At 41.9% G+C, this 22446-nt stretch overlaps 1 protein-coding gene across 2 annotated transcripts in view; it reads right to left on the reverse strand.

Annotated features, from left to right (window-relative positions):
• The window catches only part of Thada (THADA armadillo repeat containing), a 295912-nt gene that overhangs the window by 131132 nt on the left and 142334 nt on the right, over positions 1-22446 (reverse strand). The gene's annotated exons all lie outside the window — the stretch shown is intronic.

The raw sequence follows: 22446 nt of genomic DNA on the forward strand, positions 1-22446 counted from the left end.
ACAGCCAGGGCTACACAGAGAAACCTTGTCTCAGAAAAACAAAACAAACAAAACAGAAACAGAAACAAAAACAAATGGCTTGCTCCTTAATGGTGAACAAATATTAATGGGACACCCATGAAGAGCAGAAAGTGCTGTGTCAGGTTCTATGAATAACAAGACTATCTCTGAGCAGCCGATATGCTGGTTGGAAAGATGAGATGCACATTTGAAATAAGGAGCAAAACCAAAGCGGTGTAGAGAAAATGATAACCAAGTAATCTTGGTGCTGTGGTTACAAGAGTGAATAGAGAAAGACTAGGAAAGTGTGGTTCTAGTTGGTGCCCTAGACAAGGACAGTCGTAGTACATAAAGGGAGGGAGGAAGGCTCAAGAGACACGAGGATGTTTTTGGATGACTCAGGTACTGACATTAAGGCTAAAGAACTGGTAGGATGATGGGAGACCACACTGAGGAGCATCACAAATGGCAGGTAACACAGTACAATGTTCCTATTAACCCCAAGGCTCTGTATCCTCACCATTGGGCTGACTCAGGGAGAGTGGGAATTAAGCAAGGGACAGCTGCAGACAAGTGGCATTTTTGATGCTTTGCAGAGCACTGGGAAGGCAGGCAGCTGAGGGCTTCCTAACATTGTAAACACTTAGCTTCTGAAAGGCCACAGCCATGTTGCTGAGTGAAATTGTGAAGCTGAGAGAAGTTTTGAAGTCACAACACAGATTATAAGAGAGAAGTCCAATCTGGCAAAGCCTCAGTTTAGTAAGTTCTTTGCTAGTTATCTCTAGACTCCATGCTACTTCATCCATTTATAAAAGCAACTCAGTCTGCAGAGCTGTCTTAGATGCCAAGGCATCTAAGAAGACAGGAGTTCTACCCGACAAAGAGATGGCCTCTTAACTTTCCTCAACAGCAAACAGTGTTCTAAGAAGAACTGTATATAGACTGTTGGGGCTACAACTATGGAGTTGAAGGAGACAGAGGGGTAATCATGGGAAGAAATGTTTATAATATTTCAGAAGTGCCACCAAAATGTACCTTAATATAAGAATAAAAACAAATGAAATTTCTGGGGCCAGAGAGCTAGTTTACTTAAGACATCTTCACACATGCTTGGTAACCTGGAACTCATGAAAAGAGAAAATCAACTCCATAAAGCTTTCCTCTTAACTTCTTAACTTCCACATCCACAATGTGAGTGTATACACACACACACACACACACACACACACACACACACACACACACACACAGACCTACCATTTCTGTATGAACAGAATGCCTTAACATTTCATCATAGGCAATATTGGGACACAGGGTGACAGAGGAAAGAGTAGTCATTGAGTGGAAAGCACAGTCAGCCTAGCAGCACATGTCACAGACTGGACACACGGGAAGGACAGTCAGCCTAGCAGCACACGACACAGACTGGACACATGGGAAGGACAGTCAGCCTAGCAGCACACGACACAGACTGGACACGTGGGAAGGACAGTCAGCCTAGCAGCACACGACACAGACTGGACACATGGGAAGGACAGTCAGCCTAGCATTACACGACACAGACTGGCCACATGGGAAGCACAGTCAGCCTAGCAGCACATGTCACAGACTGGACACATGGGAAGCACAGTCAGCCTAGCAGCACACGACACAGACTGCACACACGGGAAGGACAGCCAGCCTAGCAGCACACGACACAGACTGGACACGTGGGAAGCACAGTCAGCCTAGCAGCACATGTCACAGACTGGACACATGGGAAAGACAGTCAGCCTAGCAGCACACGACACAGACTGGACACATGGGAAGGACAGTCAGCCTAGCAGCACACGACACAGACTGGACACATGGGAAGGACAGTCAGCCTAGCAGCACACGACACAGACTGGACACATGGGAAGGACAGTCAGCCTAGCAGCACACGACACAGACTGGACACATGGGAAGCACAGTCAGCCTAGCAGCACACGACACAGACTGGACACATGGGAAGGAGAGTCAGCCTAGCAGTACACGACACAGACTGGATACATGGGAAGGACAGTCAACCTAGCAGCACATGTCACAGACTGGACACATGGGAAGCACAGTCAGCCTAGCAGCACACGACACAGACTGGACACACGGGAAGGACAGTCAGCCTAGCAGCACACGACACAGACTGGACACATGGGAAGGACAGTCAGCCTAGCAGCACACGACACAGACTGGACACATGGGAAGGACAGCCAAGGCTTCATTCAGCAGGTACCTGTGAATTCCTTTCTGCTTTCACTAGGTTCTGACAACTCACTCAGTTTCTCACTTATTTTCCTTTAAAACAAACGTTTAATCTGTAATTGGCAAATACAGTAAAATATTTGTTTTGGCCTATGGGGGCAAAAAAGTTCATTCAACAAAGAAAAGAAAATATTTTGAAAATGCTTTGCAATTTAATCAGCCAATGATTTCACTGTGCACAGCAACTACTTTGAAGCTTCCCAGTCTGCCCCCTACCCAGCCCCAGCTCACACCCTGTGTTACAGTTTTTTATGTTACCAAAAGGGATCTTATATATGTTTCTTTCAATTACAATTAAATGATTATAGACATTTGGTTTCTAATTAGCAGCAACCTTACACTACAAATGACCTTTCTTCTGCTCCTGACCTTTTCCAAATGGTGATTTCCCAAAGGAAACTGACATTTATACAGGGGAAAGGCAGGACAATGCCAGAATGTTCCACTTTCCAAACCCTGCTTTAGGTACTTACTAAACCCATACCATCAGGTTAACAAACAGAACTAAAATTATCCTAAAAAAGTAATGTTACTGGGCAGGCTACTTCATGCTTTTAATCTCAATAATCTAGGGGGAAGAGATTATGTAGGGCTAGCCTGATCTACAGAGCAAGTTCCAAGGCTTGTTCCCTCAGATCTGCATGGTGGAAGGAGAGAACTGACTTCCACACATATGCTATGGCATGTATGTATTCAAACCCATATATACTCACAAAATAAATACATGTAATTTAAAAAAAAATTTAAAGCAATGCATTTGCTAAAGATGGAAATTTATAAAGTAAAATTTAATTAATAGCATTTATCATAATGCAATAATCAAAGGTAATTTTATACTCTTCTAGTGTAAACTATACAAGCAGGGAAGTTAGATTACAGTTAAAAAACATATATGTACATGTGTATACACAAATACAAACACTAAGCAAAAATATACTTTCAGGTGTGTTTTGACAGTTGTTGGGAACAAGGAAAGGAATGTGTTAGAAAATTTAGTCTAGATGGTGGTAGTGCATGCCTTTAATCCCAGCACTTGGGAGGCAGAGGCAAGCAGATTTCTGGGAGTTCAAGGCCAGCCTGGTCTACAGAGTCAGTTCCAGGATAGCCAGGGCTACACAGTGAAACCCTGTTGTGAAAAACAAATAAGAAATTAGAACCTAGGGATTATTAAAACAGAACACCACAGAGGTGGTTTCTCATGCCACTTTGAACATTAAACTTTGTGACTCAGATATGTCACAAAACCTCCCCTCACTAAACTTGCACATAAATACCAGGCAACTGTGCTCTGCTTTCCATACTGCTTAGCTATCTGCTCTTGGGAAATGCTGCCCACTAATGACTGAGATAATCCTACCTTCCAGGGTCCCTCTGAAGGCTAGGGGAGGAGCAGTAGGTTCCAAGTTACACTATTAAAACAAATCTTATTTACTGCTTCATTTGTAATGCTTTTGGAATGTGCTTTGACCCTGGGACCCTTGGGGAACTTCTTTCACTCCATCTGAATTCTAATAGGGGGTGTGCTCTTTGGTCAACCTTCCTGCATCATCTCTGGTCAGAGCCATTTGCTTTCATCCCTATGCAGTTATTACAAGTGCACAGTCCTCCCTGTGTCAGCACACGGGATGCATCTCATTAACCCTTCCTTCCCATGGCCACTACCTTGTCTCCTACACTGAATGACATTGAGAACAGAAACTTGAGAGCATGCAGGACAGGAATTAGGAGCATACCTTGGTATAGATTGGTATAGATTCAAGCATACCTTGGTATAGATTGGTATAGATTCAAGCATACCTTGGTATAGATTCAAGTACTCTCACTAGTGTGGGTCTTAGGGAAAGCCAACATATTTTCTAAGATTTGTTTACCTTTTAAGGCTATTGTGAGCTTAAATGAGATAATGAATTGAAAGCACAGTGCCTACCAGACAAGTAGTAACCAGCTATTATAATCTAATAGGAAGCGTCATTTGAAAACTTAAGGCTTCTGTGAACAAGTTATTCTCTGTTTTTCTCCAGTGTTCTCTGTGTCGAAACAGGAAACAGACCTTGCCTGTAGCAAACACACTTCATGTGCTCCCAGAGCCCACCCTCCACTCTATCCAAATAAGCTGCAAAGCAGAGAAGATGCTTCAGTCTCTCTGGGCCAACCACACCTTTATTCTTAGGCCTAGGGCTCAAATTTATGTCCTGTTCACTCCACTGCTATTATACCAAAAATGTTTTCCACTGAATGCTGTTCCAAATCTTGCCTTCAGAAAAATAATCCTGGGTGGGTATGTGTGCATGTATAGAAGAGAGAAATACTTTAAAGAAAGTTTGCATCCAATAAATTTAAAAATCTATACATTTGTGAATGTCATCTTCACATTTTCAAAGCATTTAGTGATGTTCCAGGTTAACAGGTTCTATCTAGACCCCTAAACCTGTTTCTAACTCACCAGAGGATCTACTGCCAACTGCACTGGCCTTTTTCTGACCACTCACACTGGTAGCTAGAACTTAACAACTACACTTATACCCTCAACTCAGTTCATCATGGGTTTCTCCATTCAAATATATCAAATATAAATGGATCAGGACTTTAGGAGTTTTGGAGTTAAATTGGAAAAAAAAAATCCTTCCTTTAGAATTATGAGAGAGGACTAAGAACAGTAGATACTTGCTAAGCTAAAAACTGCACATTGTCAGGTCTGATGAGCAAGACAAGACAAAAAATATCATGTATCTGCAGATAAAATGGGCAATTCTATGTAAACTAACTGTGACTGACATATCAAAACCATATGAAGAAACACTGACAATATTAAGCCACAATAGAACATTAGAGAACTATAGTGTGATTACTTGGGATGAGGCCATAGAGGCCAAGCCTGGGCATGGTTCTGCAGTCACCTGCACTCTGCTGCTCAGTCACCAGGCCTTACCCAGTAAAATGGCAGCTGTGCACCCTTTAGTAGCACCTAGCTGCGTGCCGAGGTAACAGTGACAGTGCTCCTTGCATGCGTGCCGTTCCTTTCGGTGCTGGGCAATGACATGAAGGAGTCCCTCCAAAGGAAGCACTCAAGGGAAATGTGCAGCACTTATGTTCGGAAAGCTCTTGGAAGAGTGTGCTTCCATTATTCAGAATTACTTCTTCAATAATGAAGAGATGCATGGCTTTTAAATGCTAGTTCCCGATTCCCTGCTCTTACAAAGACAAAATAGAATCTTCATATTTCATTTGAAATTCCATTTAAATCACTCATCACTTTTTTTTTTTTTTTGCCAATAATGAATAACATCTGAAACTAAAGTTTTGAGATTCCAATCAAATGTTTTAGACAGCTGGGAAGATTTTCTCTGTAATACTGAAATAGAAATTCCCTTAGTAATAATTCTTTCCCAACTTGAGAAGAATGCTTAATAAGAATGTTCACACAAAGACACTGGACACCTAGAGATTTAAGAAAAATATTTTCAGTGTTACCCAAAATAAAAATGAAGCGCTCTAAATCTCTAAAGATGTAACAAGGACTGTCTACGTTCCTGCCATTCAGGAGCTGCAGCTTGCCCTGGCACCTCCCCCTACAGCAACTGGAAAGCATTTCAGCTCTCCCTGGGAGGCTCACACTGGAATGAGCTCTGCAGAGGAGCTGAGGATACAGATTCTGCAGACTGAGACGATGGAGCTGCACAGTCCTTTCAGAGGCAAAGCTCTTCCCGACTGCCCTGCTCCATCTACAGGGACTAAAAAAAGGCACCCGCAGACTCTCTGGTGGTTCTGCACAGAGCACCTAGTCTCAGGGTGTTTCCCTTTCTGGCAGGTAGTAGACAGGTGTGGAAGTCAGCTGAACTGGAGCTGGAGTTATACCACCAGGACTGGAGTTATACCACCAGGAGTTATACCACCAGGACTTCCCGAAGGGACTTGAAACACTTGGGACTTGTCATCCACCTGGGAGGGTGGTCTGTGCTTACAGCCAAGGGCTTTCCCGGTCAGGTCAGAGAGGACTATGGGATGAGGAACAACAATAGGGCAGACCCGGAGGGGGATAACAGCTAGACTGTAAAAAAAGATTAAAAAAGAAAAAAGAGGAATATTGGACCATATGCAATAAAAAATAAATGCAATCTCCCCTCTCCACCCCCAAAAAGAAACTACAGAAAGGTACTGAGAGTTTACCCTCTTCTTTTTACCCTTGGTGTGTATCTGGAAGAAGATGTAGAAACAATTATGTTTATTTTTTAAAAAAGATTTCAAATATTCCTAAACATAATAGTTTCCTATTGGTAAATCAACATATTAAAAACAATTCTGATATCCAGAGTACCCTAAACTAGATTGGCTAGAGAAATCATGGATGTTTTTTGACATAACTAATAAAGTTTTTTGACTGACTTAACTTTCTGAGTGCCTATTATAAATATCTGAAAAGATATGATTAGGTTAAATACAAAAGTGATTTTGGTTTTATAGTATTAAAATTTGCTGTGTGATAGAGAAATGCATTCTTTTAAGGAATTATTTTTGTTGTTTTTCTAAATTCTGTACATCTGTATACATGAATGCAGAGATGAGAGGAATGGATCCCTTGGAGCTGTGAGTCACCTGATGTGAGTGCTGGGAATCAAACTCTGGTCCTCAAAGAACCAGTGCGCACTCTCAAGCCTAGACCATCACTCTAGACCTTGAGGAATACATTTTTAATAATTGTGGATACATTTTACAACATTTTAACACACACTCTTGCTTTTAAAAACTAATACCTTATTAGTTTTTGGAGCAGTTTTATATTTGCTTTATGTTTATTTTATACTATAGAAAAGATGTTAGATAAAGAACAGGTTTGAGTGATTTTCTTATTAGAATTACAATGAGTGGTAAAGCAGTAGCGATAACTCTCAATGTCAACAGAGAACTAGCAGAAACTGCTATGAGCACACGGAGAGTGATGGTTTAGAAGTTTTGCAAAGGAATGGACAACCTGAAGGTGAGGAACAAGCACAGCTCGCCTTTGAGAGTCTGTGGTGACCAGCTGACTGCAGTCATGGATGCTGAGCCACAACCACACGAGAAGTTGCCAAAGAACTCAACATGGTTGTCTAATGTTTGTCTGCATTTGATGCGTATTAGAAAGGTGAGCTCTCAGTAAGTGAATGCCCCTCCCCCATAATGTTGTTATTTTGTGCAAAGTAGTGAATCTGTGATGAAAAGTGGATTGTATATGATGACTAGTGTCACTGGATGTGGTACTCCAGCTCTGTGGTTGTGTCACAAAGCTGTTCCAAAGCACGTCCCCATGCAAAGCATGTACGGAGCCAGTCATGAGCACTGAGGAGCAGTCTGTTGCCAGGCTAACCAACCGCAGCATTCTGCATTCCAGTGAAACTTACATCTGAGAAGTATGTCAGCAAGCAGAAGAGATGTCCAGAAACTGCACCTCAGGGTCCAGTTCTTCTCCAACAACCCTGACATGTATCACACAACCAGTGCTTCAAAGTCAAATAATTGGCAAAACTGGCAAAAAAAAAAAGTTTTGCCTCATCTGCCGTAGTCACCTGACTTCTTGCCAACTAACTACCACTTCTTCCAGAATCCTAACAGGATCTTCCAGGACCTTTTTATACTTCCACAGCCAGCAGGATGCAGACAGTGCTCTATAACAGTTCATCAAATCCTGAAGCCAAAATTTTTAAGCTACTGGATAAACAAACTTATTGGCCAAATTGTGTTGATCATAATAGTTCCTATTTTATTAACCAGCCTAATTATGACTTAAAACTCAGTCTGAAACTAAAATTCCTTTTGCATCAACTAATAAAGTTAACATAACCTGTACATTGAGCATTCCACATGACAGTTTAAATACTTTTAAGTATAAACAGCTTGGTTAATTTCCCTTATGAGAAGAATTTATGTTTCTGAAAGATTCCAATGCTCTTGACTTATTTCACTGCTTGATCTCATAACAATATTGATCCTGATAATAAAACTTTATGCCTAGAACTAACCTCACTCAACTTTTCTATAGTGAGAGCAGTTCTCTTGGGCTTAGGTCTCTGTCAGACTTGAAAACAAAGGCCAGTGTTTTGTACACAGAATCCTTTGTTAACTCTATTGGAACCCTGTCATTAATAAACCCCTCACTCCTCCGAAGGCCACAACAACCCCACGACCTCTAAATCATCTGGATTCTCTAAAATCTGGTTAATAATTTTGCCTTACAGAGCTAAATGAATCTGCCTCACAATACCAACTAATCACTATTGCTGGAAGAAAGTGGGGCATTTCTTTAATGACCTACAGAAATTGCTTAGTTTCTGCTAAAGCTAATTAATGCTAAATAATCTTCCTTTTATTTCCTAGCAACAATTCAAACTAAAATCATGAAGAATGAATCTTTAAAAAACAAAAAGCACATAGAAATGCCTGAAAAGTTCCAAAAAGTAGCACTATTTTGGTCTAGAAAAATGGCACAACACAGGAAAGGGTATTGAGATGTTAGCAACAAACTGGACTCCAAGAAAATGAATTAACCTGAGTCACATTCCAGGAGACATGCAGTACTGCTGCTAAGGGACTACCAGCCCTCAGAAGTACCTCCAGGAAAGCTTTATACTGCTTTTGCTTGCCCCCAAATGCATACTTAGACTATAATAGTACAACAGTCGAAAGTACTTTCTTTGGCTTAATTAGACTCTTTCTTGCTGCAATTTAATTTGTTTTTTTTTTCTTTTTTCTTTTTTTTGTTTTGTTCTAAGTACAGGGTAACATATTAATTTATGCCTGAAACCCTAGCATCCAGAATATATTTAGAAGCAAACAAACAACTCAATAAAAACAGAGTCAAAGCTCTGAAGACACTTCAGGGAGAGAAAGTGAGCACATGAGAGGCAGCTCAACATGCTGGTGACTTGGGAGTCAAAGGGCATTGGATGTGTGCATCAAGATGGCTTTGTATAGCCCTATGCCATATATAAGTAGACATCAGTGAAAGCATATCAGTTATTAACATATTTTATAAGAATGATCTACCACTACACACTCAGTAGAAATACTAAATGAAAATGACTGAAATCGCTGAGGCTAGAGAGATGGCTCAGTGGCTAAGAATAGTGACTGTTCTTGCAGAAGACCCCAGTTGGGTTTCCAGAAGAGACATGACAGCTTACATTCATCGCAATTCCAGTTCTAGGGGATCTGTCATTTTCTTCTGATCTCTAATAACACTAGAAACACATGTGGTGCAATACATACAAGCAGGGAAAACACTATGGAATATAAACAAATGAATCTCAAAAACAAAAACCTAAGCAGGTGATGTGTATGCCAGAGCACAGAACAACTGGGACTGTTACACATGACTGGTGGGAATGTAATAAAGTTCAGTCACTGTGGAAACAAGTTGACAGTTTCTTAAAAACTAAAGCAACCTCCTAAGCCTCCATTTCACTCCCATGTATTTAATTAGTGAAATGAAAGCTAATATCCATGTAAAGCCATGTACATGAATGTAAGTTTCTAGCAACTTATCTGTAATAGTTAAATTTTTATGTAAAACAAATGTCCATCAAGAATTTAATAAGTAAACAAATGTGGTGGATCAAAAATAAGAGAATTCTACTTTACTATAATTAACTATTCTCTTATTCTTCAATTCTGCCAAGGACATAACCTTTAACCCCAGAGTAAAAATAAAGTAGTAAGTATGAAAGCCAACACTGCTTGGCTTTGGTACAAAAGCTTAATAAATGTAACATTTCAAAAGAAAATAAAACAAGTTGGACCACTTCCACTGACTTGCATGATCTCATCAATACATTTCTATGGCTTTGGCTACATTTGCTGGTGGAATTTGGCATCACTAGTTTACAATCTGCACCACCAGTTTGTACAAGGCACAGAAATGCTCTCTCCTCACTCCCCCATATACTTTAAAGTACTTCATTTACTTTCCCAATAGTTATCATGACAAAACCATTAGTCACAAAGAAAGCAAAGGAATCTACTTTTTTTTTTTAATTTAAAAAAGTCGCTAATGTTTTCTAGCCTCTTCTTAGAAAAATATTAAATTTAAATATGGGAAGGATACTGCTAAAATTCCAGTGACCATTTGGTTACCTTCAAATGATGACAGTGACTAGGGACAAGAGTAAAAGACACATACACGGAGGATATAAGAACTCTCTTTTTGTATAGTTTAAAAGATAAAGGTTCCACTGGTGGTTCTAGGCCAGCCAAGGCTACTGACTCAAATAAGACTCTGACTCAAAGGGAAAAAAAGTTTTCAAGGTTAAAAAGGTCTCATTATTTAGAATGAGTATATTCTCCACCCCTTCCTCCTTTCCTAAAATTCATTACTGTAGGTTTATCACCAGATAACATGTTTAAAGGGGTTGAGACATTTTTGTCTGACAAACATGATACTCTAGTCCTCAGAAGCTCCTGACACTAGTGACGCTGGGAGGGGAGTTGAATCTGTTTGCAGTTGTCTTACTGACAAAGAAAGTTACCATCAGGGTAGAGCCTAACAAGATAACATAAGATCAGATTCAAATTTTTATTAATAGTAAGGAAATGTGTTTGGTGACTTAACAGTTGCCAGGTCCCACAGATGGTGGCATTTCATTACACTATTTCCTGATCAGTGATGGACACTGCTTGCCCAACCATGAGGGCAGAGTGCTCTCCCTTGGCTTATCTGTAGGACAGTGGCTATCCTGGCTTAAACAATCCTTTTAAAGATCGAACAGTCTCCTTCAATCCCAAACTTAATACATCTAAGGCAGGGGTTCTCAATCTGTGAGTCACGAGCCCTTTGGCAAACCCCTATCTTCAAAAATATCTATATTACAATTCATAATGGTATAAAAATTATAGTTATGAAATAGCAATGAAAGTAATTTTATAGTCTAGGGGAGTCACCACAACAAGGGGAACTGTATTAAAGGGTCAAATAAAGCATTAGGAAGGTTGAGAACCACTGATCTAATGTGATAGTAGCAAAATGTTCTCACTCCTTGGGTTCCTTAAAGTGTTAAATATCCATAATTCTAGAGTTCTTAAAAGGGTAAACAATTTCTTATATGCAACAATAGTCATATTCAGATTAAGGCAGACTACATAGCCCTATTACATTGTATTTTCTACTATGAGTAAGTACTAGAACTCTCCAGAAGCAGGCACTATTTATTTGTTACGGTGAAATACACAAAATATAAAATTCTTCAGTGTAGCTATCTCACTATATACCCCTACCTCGCCTGGAATTTAGTATGTAGACCAGGTTGGCATCAAACTCAAAGATCAAAGTCTGCCTTTGACTCTCAAGTGCTGAGACATAAGGCTCCACACCCAGCCCAGCCATTTATAAATGTGTGCATCAATGCTGTCAAGACTTGCCAGGTAGTTTTATTTTTGATTCAACTAGCCTCTGGCCTCAATGTCTAAATATCCAATTTATCACTGTGTGATATTCATGGCTTCAGATATAAATGCCATTCTATTTCCAGGTAACTTCCTAGCTAAGTATTCCGAACCATAGCACATAAGTCTGTCACTGAGGTGAAAAACTAACAGTTCAAACCAAGCATTTGTCCCTTTCCAGATGGAAGACAGAAACTTTGATCTTGTCTTCCTTGTCATCAAGCCTTTCTGGAGAGAAGGAACCCACTATTCCGACCTTTGGGAGTTGTACAAACTTCAGAATATATTTCAGAGCACCAACAAGAAACTGTCCAAAACAAAACAAAACAAAACAAAACAAAACAAAACAACAACAAACCATGCCCCAAATGAACAGGCTATAAACAAAGCTGTAGGGAGGTGATTAATGGCAGGGACTAGACTCCCGCACTTGCATCTCTGATAAAATCTAGCATTTTATCAGCAAGGTCTTTTATCTGCAAGGATTCAGTGTGTTCTGCTGCCAGGAACTATTTGGGGAGGACAAAGACAAGCTTTCATCTTGAAAAGAAACTAGAACTACTTCTCTGAATAGCAAGGAAGAGTTAAAGCTGTAAAAAGGCCTCTAGTGATTTCTCTAACAGAAGAAAGGTAAATGAAAAATAGATGTTACTCAAAGCATGGGCGCTAATTCTGGTAGGGAAAAGGCATGGCGGTCCTCCACCAGACCTCAAATCTGAGAATGACAAAAGCTTTCTTCCCCCCATGCTGCATCATCTGCCAATGTCTTCTAATTGTCTTCTTGTTAAAACCAATGATGTAAACTAACTCATACTCAATGACTTAAGTGTAGTCTGCCTATCACTGCTTTAGAAGGGATCATAACCACATACTAAATGAATGAGGGTCTGTCTGTGAATCCCTCAAGACTCAGCTCAAGATAAAGGTGGCACCTAGGAATATTAGGTGGACAGTGGGCACTGTTTAAGAACATAACCTCCCATAGGCTTCCACTACCCTCAGAGTGCGCTGGTTCTTGCAGGGTCTGCAGCGGCTTAGTAACACTCCAGATGGTCACTCCTAAGGGAAATGGGGGTGGTTACAGGAATAGTAGCTAGAAGCAAGTGTTCTCTTACTGCCTTCCAAACTCAGTTCACTCCATGCACTGCTTATGTGGGGGTAGGGGGCAGAGGAGGAAGGAACTCTTACTTAGAATTCAGGAATATTTATCAAAGGTTGAGTCGGGGTAGCCACCCATTCTAGAATGCACAGCCTGGTGCTTCCAAATCAAGAGTATCGCCCAATATCACTAGCTACCTTTGTCAGGCTGTTGTGCTATCCCATGGAGTGCTCTAGGTTCCTATCTAGTGTCTTGTGACATCAATGCTTTAGAAAAGGAGGCGTGAAGCAGCTGCTTTACCGACTGGTTTGTTTGTTTATTTATTTATTTATTTATTTATTTATTTATTTATTTATTTATTTATTTATTTATTTTGGATTTGGTTTTTTCGAGACAGGGTTTCTCTGTATAGCCCTGGCTGTCCTGGAACTCACTCGGTAGACCAGGCTGGCCTCGAACTCAGAAATCTGCCTGCCCCTGCCAGAGTGCTGGGATTACAGGTGTGTGCCACCACCGCCCAGCTACGGACTGGTTTATAATGCAGAATTCTATCAAGCTGTGGTAATCTAAAGCTACTACTTTAGGAACATGCTCAGCCAGACAGCAGAATGGAAATCACCTTCCCCCACCCTGCCCCCGGCCCCCAGGGTCTCACTATGTAGCCATGCTAGTCTGCAACTCATTATGTAGCCTGGCTGGCCTTACAGAGATCTACCTGCCACTTTCCCAAATACTGGGTTAAAGGTGTGCATCAGCACACCTACCAAGAATTTCATTTCATTAAAAGTTTCTCTTAATTAGAATTATATGGATTATAATTAGTATTAAATTAGATTTTGCATGTTTATTATTTTGTCCACATTCAAATGAAGCTATACCCGGTAGGAAATAATGACTCTTAGGGATAAAAAAATGAATGAGCAGTCCAGTAAGAAACAAGCCAACACCCACAAGGACAGCTCAAGGGACTCTCTTAGTGATCTGAAAATATTTCCTGCCTACTATTTGTAAATTATTTTCTTGCCTGTGTGACACATCTTTCAGTAACAGCTCAGCTTTTTCTTGGCTATTTGGATATAATTCCATGATGAGTACCAGAGCAGATGCTTACTTGGTAGTGCCTTCTAGACACAACTCCTCTTACCACGCTGTGACTGTTGTGTGATGAACATGGGATGCTCCCCACCCACAGGCACCAAACCATGGTTTTGTGATTATTCAGACTAAATTGAATTCAGCCATTGAAAAGACAGAAGTGGGACTCAGAACACAGAAATATAAAAACTGACAAGAAAAGGGGATTCTAACCTATTTACATCAACCAGTTGCTATTGTTAGGGTCCCTCACACAAGGTCCCTAGTTGCACCTTGGAGCAATGCAACCTATTTAAACACCTTATTCATCCATACTGGCCCTTTCCTGAGTAGGTTTAGGACTGTCAGATAAGAAGATAGGAGGCAACTAAAACATCGGGATGTGTATTGACAACCATGCGACTCTGTTCTAAGACAGTCAAGGAAAGGTGAACAGATCAGCATGTATGAGTCCTTTGGAAACTGCAAGTCCTCAGGTAAATGGCTTTCCTTCACTCTAAACAACCCAAGGTCCAAAAATCATGTAAGTTTTAACAGTGGAAACTCAGGATAACAGGCACTAGAGTCAGAGGAAAAACATTCATTTCTGAAAGCATGCATAAATAGCAGCCCACAAATAATCTCATTAGGACTTTCTGTACCTCAGCCCCAAGCCACATTTGTTCTTCACCAAGATGACTGTGAGTGTATGACGACCCTGAGCTCCTGTAACAAGAAAAATTTCTTTTGTAAGAAAGTCTCAGTGTTTCTCAAGGACTTCAGGCAGAGCCAATGTTCTTTAGCAACCCATCACAGGCAGATGGGCTTAAGTGCAATTTTTCTTCCTTTTGTGCTGATTTCAGAATGGAAAGCAAAAGTGCTGCCAATGTCATGCCCCAAAGGAGAAACATCCAAAACCCAACAAGGCGAGCCCAGCACCTGTGAGATAAGGCTGGAGGTTACCTTTGGCACACTGAGAACTTTTCTGTCATGTTTCACATACATGCGCCAGAACTAGGTAGGTGGGAGAGCCTGGTGTTGGTGAGGAATCCCAAGGCAAATGTGCTCTGGAGCCAACACCTGGCTGCCAACCAAGTCTAGCTCACACTAGCAATAGAGCTAGGGTGCATTTCCATGCCACCCCTTTTAGATGACAGTAATAGCAACAGCAAACTCACACTGTTGTCTTGATGATTAAACAGGCTAATATAATAGTTCCTACTCTACCATAGACACCTGCTAAGTACCATTTATCACTAATCTGGATGGGGAAATCTGAACAAAAAGAAACAGAAACACCACAGCCCAGGATTCCTTAGCTGACAAAAGCCCTGTCCAGTTGTCTATCCTATTTTGGTGCCTCAGTGTTCCCCGCACATTTCTGTTGTGTGAACAAATAAAGGAACTAGTACCCACTCTTAAATAGTCTGTAGGTGCATTAGACTTAATCTCTCCGGGGCCTGTCATAAAGTGCTGCTACTTGCTACTGCAAACTAGTAATGAGAATGAGCAGATAATCTCACACTTACTGCAAGGCTTTCGTGGCCAGGGCTGCTTTGTTGTAGAGCAATGCTCCTGACAGCCAGCAAGTGTGAACAGTCAGACTCTGCTTGTGGAGAAGGTGGAGTGTGACAGCAGATACTGCACTAGATCCTAAGAGAGGGCCGCTCAGTGGGCAGAGACAGCTCCAAGACCTGACCTCTGGTGTCTGTGGGACAGGCAGAGAGTGCTCCAAGAAAGTCACTGATGAAGGAATCAGACTGATTCCTGGGGCTGGAGAGATGATGGCTCAGCTGCTGAAACTGTTTGTTCCTGCAACGGTCGTGAGTTCAATTCCCAGCAACCACATGGTGGTTCACAACCATCCATAATGGGATCTGATGCCCTCTTCTGGTATGTCAGAAAACAGTTACAGTGTACTCATATACAAAATAAATAAATCTAAAAAATAAAAATAAAAAAAAGTTAAGACTGCCTCCTTAGTGAAGGCATGTGGCCGGCCAGGAGTACAAGGGTGTGACTGGAAAGGGCCGAGGGCAGGACAAGGAAGTGGTGAGTGTTTGAAGAGCAGCAGGAAGGTAGAGTGGGAGGAATGGGAAGAAGGGAGAGAAGTAATGGCAAATGCTGTGGAAGAGGGAGTCAGCAAGAGCATCAGTTCGGGATTAAATCACCAACCACCTCAAAGCATTCAGGGGCGCTGGAAACTAGATACAGTTTCAGTGCAGTCGTGGGAAGTGGTTAGCCTGTTCAAGGAATGATCAGGGCAGGCATGAAGCATGGGACTAGGAAGACAAAGTTTTCTCAGAATCCTCACAGAACATGAGGCAGCTTTGGGTGGGGAGAATAGATGTCTCCATGGAGAGGCAACAGTGGTCTCTAACGGCTCTTAGAAACACAAGCTGATCAAGTAGGGTGATGGGTTAAATACAAGCAGAGTAGACTCTCATAAAGTAGATCAATGGAGTGGGAGTGACGAGTGCTTACTAAATCACGTGAGAGACAGGAATGTGTGCCGATGTCTATGCCTGGTTTGAAAGGAGGGAAAAGAAACGCCAGTGGGAATGGAGAAGATGGGGAAGAGTAAGCAAAACCACGGAGGTCGCAGTGCCCTTCATGCACTGACATGAAGTCATAATGCACTGCGCTAGCCAGACTGTAGACACCACTGTCACTGTCGCTGTCAGTTCCCTACTTAACCCTGAGGTCTACTTTCCACGGTTTCAATTACCTGTGGCCTGAAAACACTTGGAAAATTGCAGGAATAAAAATCTATAAGCTTTAATTTACATAGAATTTTGAGTAAACCTCATACTGCCCGGCAGTACTCAGCTAGAACCTGAGCACCCCTTTGGTGAGGTACTCCTCAGTGCACAGGCTCCGCCTGAGAGCCACTTAGCTGCCTGGCTTATTTCACTGCTGCAGAGAAACAGCTTGGGTTCAAGTCACATTTTACTGCATAACGTCTCAAAGCACGAAAGTCGTGATAAAGCTGGTAATTCAGACCTGCCAAGGAGCGACCACAACACAGCATGAGAAGAGAAAAGGTGAAAGCTATCCAGTAGGCAAGGAGGAAATCTAACATTTACGACAAAGACGAGTCTCCAGTCCATGCAGCTGCACCAGAGGTGGGGCATTCATGGGGGTTTTGAGGTTGTGCATCAAATACAAAAGTTATACCTTTGGTGTATCTGTCTGCATTTTATGGAAAAAATATAGTGGAGGGTTCAATACTAACTGTGGCTTAAAGAAACTACTGGGGATCCAAGAATATATCTCTAAGAATGACAGGAGACTGTTGTGGTAAGGTAAGAGTCAAGGCCCAAAGGGAGGGAGAGACAGAAAGAGGGAAGGACAAGGGTTGGGGGGGCGGTGAGAGAGCACCAAGGGCCAGGAAAAGATACTATGGTGTCATTTTTCCAGATCATTCTACTCTGCTGTATTTAATTTTTACATGCTGCTCTGTTTGCTAGGTCATACTTTCTGTGTGGAAAAAAAAAAGTACAATTTTGATATAAAAATGGTTCCTACTACATATAGAAATGAGTGCACATTAGCCAGCATGGGCTTGGGCTGTGCAGCCCTTCATATTAGCATAAAAAATATCTATGAGTACCTTGGCAAATTTTTTTGAGAAAATAGTTAAGACCAGGGAAATAAAAGCTTTATATGGAAAAATTATTAAAGTATTTTTAAATATGTAATGCTAGTGAATTAAAAAGTGCAGCCTCTGGGGCAAATACTATTCTTTACTAAAGTTTCCAAAGATTTGTGATCAATGGTTTCTCCTGTTAAAAATTCAAACCATTGTCTCTGCATTTCCGGGGTCACCTTTAGTTCAAATAGAAATCACACTCCATAATTGCTCCTGGGCTGTAAGTCTAGAGCTACTGGAGCCCTGCCCTGTATCTGGGTCCCTGTCTGCAGAGCGGGTGGCTGCAGAGCAGGGGGCTCCATTTCATTCTTGCATGAGATCACAGTGGACTGTTTCTATAAGTGCCCAAAATGGCAAATTGAATTTCCATGAAATTTCATTTGTCCTGCTTCTTAGGAAAGCCTGTTAGACTTCTGCACCTCACTAGCCCCAGTACTTAGGGCTTGTATCGTATTAACATCATGGTTAATGAACACACGATGGCAGGGTCACAGGTCTGCACTTCATCTCACTGACCTTACAGCAAGGTCTTCAAGGATGAAGACCCCCTTCCTTCCAGCTTACCCACAACTCAACACAAGCTGGATACACAACAAATGTTTAGCAAGTACTTGGCTCATCAATCAACTGATTGGATTCTAGCTTTTCAACCAAATGACACCAACAGGCCATGGATTATCATCATTGAATTTTCACCTAAGAATGAGACTGTTTGCAGATCAAATCATTTGTTCTAACATGACCTGAACTGGCTTGTTGAAGTAACAGATAACACTGAAGAAAAGCTGGTCCCTACAAGTTTTGTTTTTCTAGCTTGCTTTGTTAATGCATTCCATGAGAGGTGAACTCCTCATTCCTGCTTCTTAAAAACATACTTGGAAAAAAAAGTCTTAAAGTGCTCTGGCACCCCTGACTGAGTTGGCCAGGCCTACTCTAGGAATTAAGAAAGAAAAATCAATGAGTATTTTCTTTTTCTTTTTTATTCCAGAACTTTAGGGGTGGGGGAGGCACACAAAATAGAAAACATGTTAAACTTTAACTACCTCAGGATGGAATCTACAAACTCCAAAGAGCATGGAGACAGCTCTCAACAGAGCTGGACGGGGCCGCAGGGAGCAGAAGGCCAAGCAAGAGGGCATCACAGCACCACAACCCCTACTCCCACTTCTGCTCCTAGGCCTCCTTATGAGGTCTAAACTGCGCCACTTGGAGTTATTTCACATATACATCTCTGTATCACAATTAGCTCTGTGAGTTAACTGTGACAGAGAGAGAGAGGAGTGGACACCAGTCTGGCTTAAAGACTAAAGGGAAAATGAGCCGCTGAAAACCCTGAGCAGAGGTGAACCTCTGTACTTTGCCATCTTGTCCAATGCCTGATCTGGCGTCTACAGTTAGTCACATCTGTAACACCAAAGGGAGTGAATTCTTAGGGTGCCAGGAATCTTTGTCCCTAAGCCTGTATGAAATTCAGTGGTAAGCAAAGGAGGGCCAGGGAAAGGAAATCCTTCCCTTGCAATTCCAACAAGACCTACTTTTTAGGTGTCCCCCTGTGCAATGGGCAAGACTTGGGGACTCCAGTTCTCCCCCCAGGTTTGAAAGCTAGGACAACAAACAGTTATTTACTCCAGCCATTTTAAACGTCCACCTCTGACTTCTCAAGACTCAGATGGTCCTTACACTGTCAGAAAACAAAGGCAACTTAAGCCAACATCTGGAATAGAAGAAATACAGCAGCCACAAAAGAAGATAATTAAATCAATAAGGAATGCTTTTCAGACATAACATCACAAAGGCCAAGAGTGTTTTCAGAACCATCCAGAACAAAACTACAGAAGTTACTTAGAAGCTAAATTTAAGTAGATTAATTTCTGGAGGGCATCATTTAGGAGTGGGACCACCACAATCATGTAGGCTATGCCAAGATGGCTCCCCAATTCTCTCTTTAGTAAGCCCAAGGAACACGTAAGAATGTGTACACAGGTGTGAGACATTTAAAAAAAGTCTCAGCGTTTCACTCAGCACTCATTTAGGAATTGTGGCTGAGATACTCAGGGTTCTGAAACAAGACATCCCAAACAGATGCTTTGAGAGTCATCCTGCCCAACCTCAGATGCATCAGAGAGATCCTTTGGGAAATATGTCCAACATATAATACGTTTTCCTCAAACACTTTCATTGCTGGGCAGCCCGCTATGAAGAAATCTATTCATGCCTTTGATGGAGAAGACTGCCTTTCACAAAACTCTTCTTTGTCTTCAGAGCTGCAATCTCCTATGTTCCCACCAGGAGGCAAGATGACAAATTGTGTGCCTTCTGCCATATGGCGGTCTCTGAGCAGGTAGAAACCAGCACCATGCTTCCTCTGCCCAGTCTTCCCCAGCCTAACTGCTTCCAGATGTCTAGCTTCCTCCACATTGTGCTCACTACCCCACATAAATATTAGCTTACTAATTACCCTCCTAAAATGAGGGTCTCAGAGCAGAATAATAAACAGAACAATGTGGGCCTGGCCTGACCCTCTGGAGTTCAGGAGGACCATGGCAAAACTCTCTGACAGCAGCTGTGTGTCACGCTGCGCCCTGTGCTCACAGAAAACACCATTCCTAAAACTTTCTCACACAAAGCAGACACCCTACTTTCTAATCAGATATCATTTTAAAGACAAGAACATGGTACATATCTCTAGTCTCAAGCCACCAATACAGTTTTCTAAGGCTATTTAGAATATATATTAAAAATACTTATTGTGTGGAAGTTAGAGGACAGTTTGTACAGGTCAGTTTTCTCCTTTTATCATGAGGGAACCAAGGATCAAAACTAGGTCATCTGTTAGGCTTGGTGTCAAGGGCCTATACTTTGCCAGTCTCTATCTTCAATAAAGATCTATATCCGACATACATAAAAAAAGTATAGGGACTAATACGACATTCAACCATCTGTGCGATACCACTCTTGGAAACATACCCAAAAGATTCCCCACCATGCCACAGGGGTATGTGTTCCACTATGTTCATAGGAGTCTTATTTGAGATAGCCAGAAGCTGGAAACAACCCAGATGTCCTACAACAGAAGAATGGATACATACAGAAAATATGGTTCATTTATACAATGGAATACTACTCAGCTATTAAGAACAAGGACATCCTGAGTTTTTCAGGTAGATGGATGGAACTAGAAAATATTATCCTGAGTGAGGTAACTCAGACACAGAAGGACATGTATGGTATGTTCTCACTAATAAGTGGATGTTAAAAAGTACAGAGTACCCAAGATACCGTCCACAGAACTCAAAAAGGTCAACAAGCTGAAGGGCCCAACCAAGTAAGGATGCCTCAGTCCCACTTGGGAGGGAGAACAAAGCAATCACAAATGGAGAGGGAAGGAGGGAAGAGAGGGGAACATGATTTGGTATTGGGGGAGGGAAAAGGACTGAAGCCCTGAGGGCCCGCAGAAAGAATGGAAACAGGCAATCTCCAAACATCCTTGGGAGATAGGAGGTTGGGGGGACCTTCCAGAATTCACCAGAGACCTGGGAAGTGAGAGACTCTTAGAACTCAAAGGGAGGGACCTTAGATGAAATGCCTGACAGTAGGGAGAGGTAACTTATAGAACCCACCTACAGTAGGAAGACAGGGCATCAAATGAGGGAGAAGGGGGCTGTCCCACAGCCACAATTCTGACCCATAATTGTGCCTCTCTGAAAGAATAAAGGGATGAAAATGGAGAGGAACCTGAGGAAAAGAAGGTCCAGTGACAGACCCAAAGTGGGATCCAGCTCATGAGGAGGTCCCAAGTCCTGACACTATTACTGAGGCTATGGAGTGCTCACAAAAAGGGACCTAGCATGACTGCACTCCAGAAGACCAAAAAAAGCAGCTGAAAGAGTCAGATGCAAATATTTACACCCAACCAATGGACAGAAGCGTCTGACTGCTGTTGTTGGATTAGGGAAGGCTGAAAGAAGCTAAGGAGAAGGGCAATCCTATAGGAGGACCAGCAGTCTCAATTTATCAGGACTTCTGAGATCTCTCAAACACTGGACCACCAAATAGGCAGCATATATCAGCTGATATGAGGCCCCCAGCACACATACAGTAGAGGACTGCTGCGTCTGTGTTCATTCAGAAATGATGCACCTAACCCTCAAGAGACTGGAGGCCCAGGGAGTTTAAAGGTCAGGTGGGGTGGGGGGTAGGGACAGCCTGTGGAGAGAGGGGTGTGGGGTAGAAGTACGGGATGTGGAACAGTCAGAGGGTGGATGGGGGTGGGGAGGATAAAATATGGAGTGTAAAAATAAATTGAAAAAAAAAAGAAAACACACATCATAAATAAAATTCAAGTTCTGAGTTCATGGCTTCCCAGTTGCCTCCACTCCCCAAGCAGCACAGAGGTAATGGGTGTGGCCTGAGCTGGCACTGCCACCCCAACTCCTGAAGATCTTGCACTTTTAGTCATTTCTCTGTCATACACACTTTACAAGTTGCAATTGAGTCTCTTTTCATTTAAGTGAGTCAAATGTTGACTGAAGTTACACTTCCACCAGCCAAGTAATGCGATCAAGCAATGGGGTGACTCACATGACTTACTCTTAGGGAATCCTTACTAGTTCTCAGCAAATAAAGCACAGAACACTTAGGAGTAGTACTTTAATGAGGAAGTCAAAAATAACCGATATCAATACAACTATATGGTCATTTAAAAAGTTGCTTTTCCACTTTGAAGATATTTTTGAAGACCGTTGGCACACTATTTCCATGCCCCATGGTCCCCAAAATGCTGGCATGATTCATGCTGACTTTTGAACCCAAGTCTGTCAGTCACTGAGTCCTGGGACATGCTCTCACTCACAGGACACAGTGGCTAGCTCGCTCTCCCTAGAGCCCTACCTTCACCTGGCCTCAGGGGTTTCCTTCCCATTTACCAGCA

The sequence above is a fragment of the Apodemus sylvaticus genome, chromosome 6, assembly GCF_947179515.1.
Source record: "Apodemus sylvaticus chromosome 6, mApoSyl1.1, whole genome shotgun sequence".
Classification (NCBI taxonomy): Eukaryota; Metazoa; Chordata; class Mammalia; order Rodentia; family Muridae; genus Apodemus; species Apodemus sylvaticus.